Below are 7,304 nucleotides of genomic sequence, written 5' to 3'. Positions count from 1 at the left end.
GATTTTCCCTTTCTCTGTAGTCCAGAGAGATTTTTCTTTCATATCTTTCCTAGGATTTTAATTTTAACATGTAAATAATCCCTTTTTCTTTTCCCTTTGATGACATTCCTACATCTAGGTTCCATCCAGTGCCCAGGAAGGGCAGAGCTTGGCATGTGAGAAGATTTTGGCACCAGCTTTCGATTCACCAGTTATTCAACATTGGCCCATAGTCATCCAGCCTGAAAACGTCATTCCTTTTTCTTGGGTCCTGCAAAAGAGAGGTGGGGAGCTAGCAGTCATCCTGCTTATGAGGTGAGTTCCAGAGCATATCTTTGAAATGATGGTACCAAGAACTGATTTTTAGTTGTTATACATATGAATATTAAAAAAAATAGACCTAAGTGAACATTGGTCTGTATTATACCTCATATATCTATGGGAGGAGAGGCCAGCCCTCAGTATTATAAGGCCAGCTTTCCTTGTCAGCCCCTTGTACATCTGGAGCAGATGCTAAACAATTCGTTCATTTATTTATTCATTCATTTAATTCATGCATTCATTCATACAACATTTGTTGAATATATTTTAAGTGCCAGATAATTATTCTGGGCAGTAGAGATATAAAGTTGAAGGACGTTTGGCTCCTGCCCTCAAGGTACTTCAGTCTGGTTGGGGAAACAGACTAGGACATCTGTGATAACATTCCAGTGTGATGAATACCATGATAGAAGCAGGTACAGGGTGTTGTGAGAGTAGGGTCAGAGGTAAAATGGGAATAAAATATTTGGCTTTATGTTTGAGTAAATGTATAGGGTACAGAAAAAAGGGTTTGAGAAGCATTGTGCTAGACTGTGAGCTTTTTGAAACGAGGGACTGTAGTTATCCCTAGAACACAGTGGCATATGATTCATGTTTAATAAATACCTGTTGTATGATCACTGAAAAAACCCATGTGTATACCAGTCTCTTATTTTAGGTGTCGCCGCTTGTCTACAGTCTATAGATAGCATCATTGCAATAATATACACTTGACCATTGAACAACACAGGTTTGAAATGTGTGGTTCCACTTACATGCAGATTTTTTTCAGTTGGTACATAGTACATGATCTGCGGGAGGATGTAGAACTGCGAATATGGAGGGCGGACTGTAAAGTTACGTGTGGAGTTTTTTTTTCTTTTATGGCTGAGTAGTTTTCCGCTGTTTATATGTACCACATCTTCTTTAGCCATTCATCTGTTGATGGCCATTTAGGTTGTTTCCATGTCTTGGCTATTGTGAATAGTGCTGCTATGAACATGGGATGCATGTATCTTTTTGATTACAGTTTTGTCCAGATATATGCCCAGGAGTGTAATTGTTGGATCACATGGTAATTCAGTTTTTTTTTTTTAGTTTTCTCAGGAAGCTCCATACTGCTTTCCACCAACAGTGTAGGAAGATTCCCTTTTCTCCACAGCCTGTCCAGCATTAGTTATTTGTAGACTGTTTAATGATGGCCATTCTGACTGGTGTGAGGTGGTACCTCACTGTAGTTTTTTTTGTTTGTTTGTTTGTTTTGGCCACGCTGTGCAGCATGTGGGATCTTAGTTCCCCAACCAGGTATCGAACCTGTGCCCCCTGCATTGAGAGCTCGGAGTCTTAACCACTGGACCACCAGGGAAGTCCCTACATGCGGATTTTGACTGGGCAAAGGGTCAGCATCCCTAACCCCCTTGTTGTTCAACTATACTGTGTTTATATTGAGGATACAGTAAGTCCTCTACATACGAACGAGTACTATTCTGAGACTGCGTTCATAAGTCCAATTTGTTCTTAAGTTCAACAAAGCTAGCCTAGGTACCCAACTAACACAATCGGCTACATAGTACTGTACTGTAATATGTTTATAATACTTTTCACACAAATAATACATAAAAAACAAACAAAAAATAAAGAAAACATTTTTAATATTACAGTATAGTACCTTGAAAAGTACAGTAGTACAGTCCAACAGCTGGCATACAGGGGCTGCCATCTAGTGAACAGGCAAGAAGAGTTACTGACTGGAGGAGGGAGAGGAGGTGGGAGATGGTAGAGCTGAAGGATCATCAGCAATAGGAGATGGAGGGCAAGCTGCGATTTCACTAATGCCTGATGTTGATGGCACAGGTTCTGTTTCCTTGCTGGATTCAATTCTATCTACCCTCTTGAGAAAAAACGATCCAGTGATGTCTGGGTAGTAGCTCCTTTTTTCTCATCATAGATGACACAGTAGCACTGGATTGCATTCTGAACGGCTGCTGCAACCTTCATATACCGTTTTACGTTCGGGTCCTGTGCCTCAAAACTAACAGTGCCTTCTCAAATAAAGAAAATCCCCTTGCCATTTCCTGCTTCATGAATCTCTTCGGTTTTTCAGTTACTTCTTCTTCCTCTTGACTCTCTTTGTCCTTTCTCTGGGCACGTTCGCATCTTTGAAAGTTCGCAACTTGAAGGTTTGTATGTAGGGGACTTACTGTAAACTTTATTTTGGATTTTGATGAAGAGATTATTCCTAGAATAGGTAGAATCTATGCCAGAAGAGCCTTTGCATTCTTGTTAGGGAGACAAAATAAATATGTGACCTGATTAGCTAAGATTTAACAAAATAGCATAGGTAACAACTCACATATTAGTACACAGTGAACAGTAATTTTTAAGAGAACTCAAAGACAACTCAGTCCTTGTTTGACAAGGGTTGGATCTAAGTTAATCAGGGGAGGTTTTCTACAGGAGGGGTGTTTAGTGATTTATATATATAGAAGAGGAGTTTAGAGTTATATTTTGAAAGAAAATACTGAAAATAATCTAGCAGTCAGAAGAGAATGTATTCAAAGTGAGGTGTGTGACATTAGGCCAGGGCTAAACAGATTCTTTGAGTTGCATCTTGTTCTTGAGCCTCTTTGGTGGGATCACTGCAGATATAACCTATCTTTTAGTTCCATTTTGTTCAGTTTGGAGGGCACTCTGAGGTTATAAATCCATATCTTTACGTGCTTAGATTTTCCATTTTATTTTACCACATATTTTATTTCCTTTTATTTTCTACTTCAACTCATTATCCTTTTCCTTTTCCTTTGTCTTTCTTGGATAGCACTATCCCAGTATTTCTTAATTTTGTCTTGTGTCTTGCCCATAATGTTTAAACAATGTTTAGGCTTAGAAAATGTCTCACCATAGCCCATTCTTCTTCTTCCATATAATTACCATCCATTTTTTTCCCCCCACATGAGTGCAATAAACAAGTGACATTTTCTTCTTTTTTCTCCCTCCCTCCCTTCCTTCCTTTCTTCTTTTCTCCCTCTCTCTCTCTTTAGTGTCCAGTGTTAAGACCAAGACTGGAGGTAGGGAATCAACTGAAAAACTATGTTTAGAAAATGAGCAGTCACATTGGGTCATCTTGACAAATAGAAGAATCAGTGTGGAAAATCCACAGAAGCATTGAAAGATAAGAATAGAAATTCTAGGAAGGTAAAAGACAAAGCTAAGAAAATCCTCATTTCAGAACAAAAGATAAGGATTTAGAGGAAGGCTTGCACATAAGCTTGGAGTATACCAGGTATGAGAGAATTTTGAATGGGCACTGTTTATTTGAATATAGCACAGGTTGTAAAAACATCTATCGGCAGTCATTTTCTCCATGAGAAAATAACATATCAAAGAGAAGCCTTGTGAATATGATGAATGTGGAAAAGCTTTCAGGGTGATTTCAGCCCTCACTCTACATAAAAGAATCCACACTGGGAAGAAACCTTACAGATGTGAAAGTATGGGGGAAGGCCTTCAGCCGGAGCTCTGCCCTAACCCTACACAAAAGAAACCACAGTGGGGAGAAACTGTGTATGTGCAACCAGTGTCACAAAGCCTTCAGTGGGAGCTCAGCTCTTAGTAAACACAAGAGAATTCACACTGGAGGAAAACCCTATGAATGTGGGGACTGTGGGAAATCCTTTAGGAAGAGATTGACCCTAACTGAATGCTGCTGAATCCATAATGGGGAGAAACCCTTTGAATGTAAAGAATGTTGGAAGACCTTTAGTAGCAGGTCAGCCTGCTCTCAGCATAAAGGGATTCACAATGAGGGGAAATCCTATGAGTGCAGTGACTGTGGGAAAACCTTTAAGACCAGGAGCTGCCTTACCATGCACCAGAAAATCCACAACGGGGAGAAGCCTTATGAATGACTGTGGCAAGCCCTTCCAGTTTAGGCACTGCGTCAGAGGATCCACACTGGAGAGAAGCCCTATGAGTGTGCAGAATGTGGAAGGCCTTCAGTGGGACTTCAGACCTTACTAAACACAAAAGAATCTGCACTGGAGAAAAACCCTATCAGTGTGCCAAGTGTGGGAAGGCTTTCGGTTGCAGATCTGACCTTATCAAACATAAAATAATTAACAATGGGGAGAAACCGAGTGGTTGTAACCAGTGAGGGAAGACCTTTTGTGGGACGTCAGATCTTACTGAACACAAAAGAATCCACAATGGGGAGAAGCCTTATGAGTGTCAAGACTGTGGAAAGGCCTTCGGTTATAGCTTGGGCCTTAGGCACCACAGAAGAGTTCATACTGAGGAGAAACCTTTTGGATGTAATGAGTGTGGGAAGACCTTTCATCAGAACTCAGCACTTAACGTACACAAAAGAGTCCACATAGGAGAGAAACCATGTAAATGTGAAAAGTAAGAGAAAGCTTTCAGAGTGAACACAGATCTCAATGGGCATAAAAGAAGAACACATACTGAAGAGAAACTCCCTGAGTGTGAAAGTGAAAAATTAAGTCCAATGTTCTTTTCTCAGCCACATCCACATCTACCTCCCTGCCCTTACTTTGACACCAAGGAGCCCTTACTTTTTTGGGGAACTTAACCCTATTTAACATTGTATCCTGCCTCCTGGTATTCTCAATTGCTCTTACCTTACCCTACTTTTTTCCGTACCTCTTAATAACTTCTAATATATATTTTATTTATAATGTTTATTTATTATGTGTATTATCTTGTCCCTCTGCTTGAATATAAACTCCATGAGGACAAGGAACTTGGGCCCTTGTTTATTGAGATATTCTAGGCCACTAGAACCTTGCCTGGTAAATGTGGCAGTGGGGGGCACAATAGATAACTTTTGAATGGAATGATTTCTTGGTTTCCATGCTATGCTTTTTTCTGGGTTGCCTTTCAGTGTCTCCAACTGTTCCTTTCCTCTTGCCTTTGCTGACTCCTTTAGGTTCCCTTATTCTAAGTTCTGGCTGAGTATCATGTTCTATTCTTTAGGCAAGGGGTCTTAATTGCCAGTATCTTCTCCTGACCTTCACTCCAATCCTGTTAAACTCAGTGATGCTCTGCTATCAACTCTATGTCAACAATATGTGTACATAAACCACACACATGCTATTTCTCTATTCATTGGGGGCATTTCAAGGCAAATCATGGAATGGGAAAAATAAATACCTGTGTTTATACCACTCTCTTGCCTGAAAGTCTTCTTCCTTTTTTTAATCTCAAGAACGTCAGCAAGTCCTGTCAATGCTATATTTAAAATATATCCTGGATACATTTCTCACCATCTCCATTTAGGTCATGCCACTGGTCTCCCTGCAGGATAGACGCCAGACGGACTCTGCAGAGCAGCCAACCAGATTATTTGAAAATGCAAATCAGGTGATGTCACTTAAAATTCTCCAGTGGCTTCCCATCACTCACTTCCCACTTTTATAAAACATTTTGCTATATTTACTTCGTCTCTCTCTGAACCATTTGAAAATACGTTGAAGATATCATGATACTTATCCCTAAATACTTCAGCATGCTTTCCTGAGAATAATGGCATTCTTTTTCACAGTCACAATACCATTCTCATACCCAAGAAAATTATTGATTCAATAATACATCTAACATCCAGCCCACATTCAAATTTCCCCATTATCCTTGGAAGTCTTTTATAGCTGTTTTTTTCCCCCATCAGTCAGAATCCAGTTAAGGTACACACATTGTAATAGTTATGTTTCTTTAGTTTACTTTAATTTAGAACTATGCTTTCTAATACGGTAGCCTCTAGTCACATGTAGCTACTGAGCTGAATGTGGTTAGGGTGATTGAGATGTGCTTTCAGTTAAAATGCACACCAGTTTTGATTTAGTACAGAAAAAATGTAAGATACCTCAGTTTTTATATTGATCACATGTTGAAATGACAATATTTTAGATATATGAATTAAATACAAATGATTAAAATTAATTTCAGCTGTTCATTTTAAGTTTTAAAAATGTGACTACAGGAAAACTTAAAATACATATGTGACTTGAATTTGTTGCTTACATGATATTTCTGTTGTATATTGTGGAACCAGAACAAATCACTCACCTTTTTCTTTCATGGCATTGATTGTTTAAAGAGTCCAGGCAATTTGTTTTATAGAACATCCTACATTCTGAATGATCACTTTCAGAATAAGAATTATAGTATGTGAAATATAATGCCTCTCATGGTTAGCTTTTTCCCCTGCTGTTCCCATAGAAAGAATCTCCTACAATTCTGCCACTTGCTCCACACTGACTTTCTTGCTGTTAGGCAAACACGTCAAACATATCCTTTGCGATTTCCTGGGAATTCTCTTCCCCATAATTTTCACAAGACTGACTCCCTTACTTCATTCAGGTCTCTGCTCACATATCACCTACTCAGAGAGACCTTCCTGACCATCCTTTCTAAATAGCACTTTCCATCATTGTTTCCCCTTACCCTGTTTTGCCTTTCTTTTGTAAATTTCAGTTTTTATTGAGATATAAAATTGTAGGATATTTAAAGTGTACACTGTGGTGATTTGATATGTGTATGCATTGTGAAAGGATATCACCCTCTCCCCTGCCCATCTAGTTAACTAATATACCATCACCTCACATATTTATTCTTTTTTTGGGGGAGAGGTGAGAACATTTAAGTTTCACTCTCTTAACAAGTTTCAGTTATAAAATACAGTGTTATCAACTACAGTCACCATGTTTTACATTAGATCCTCAGACCTTATGGCTTGTGGGATCTTAGTTCCCCAACCAGGGATGGAACCCGGGTCCATGGCAGTGAGAGTGCAGAGTCATAACCAGTGGACTGCCAGGGAATTCCCCTTGTAACCTTTTATAAACCTCTCCCTATTTCTCCAATCCCAGCCCCTGTCAACCATTTTTCTACCTTGTTTTTTTCTTTTTAATTCCACATATAAGTGATATCATACAGTACTTGTTTTTCTCTGGCATATTTCACTCAAGGTCCATCCATGTTGTCACAAATGGCAGGATGCCCTTCTTTCT

General features: G+C 39.2%; 1 protein-coding gene and 1 pseudogene across 2 annotated transcripts in view; both read left to right on the top strand.

Annotated features, from left to right (window-relative positions):
* Positions 1 to 207: 207 nt before the first annotated feature.
* LOC309607885 (olfactory receptor 1M1-like) overlaps positions 208 to 7,304 on the top strand; it is a 144,340-nt pseudogene continuing 137,243 nt past the window's right edge. The window contains exon 1 of the transcript XR_014249678.1: positions 208 to 294. The product of XR_014249678.1 is annotated as an olfactory receptor 1M1-like (transcript). The remainder of the gene's footprint in view (positions 295 to 7,304) is intronic.
* Positions 220 to 7,304, top strand: part of OR14J1 (olfactory receptor family 14 subfamily J member 1) — a 104,139-nt gene continuing 97,054 nt past the window's right edge. Inside the window, 1 exon segment of the mRNA XM_082347015.1 lies at positions 220 to 294. The gene's annotated coding sequence lies outside the window, so the exon portion shown is untranslated.

Source organism: Balaenoptera borealis (assembly GCF_965194805.1).
Source record: "Balaenoptera borealis genome assembly, chromosome: 12".
Lineage (NCBI taxonomy): Eukaryota > Metazoa > Chordata > Mammalia > Artiodactyla > Balaenopteridae > Balaenoptera > Balaenoptera borealis.
This window is presented reverse-complemented; position numbering and strand designations above follow the sequence as displayed.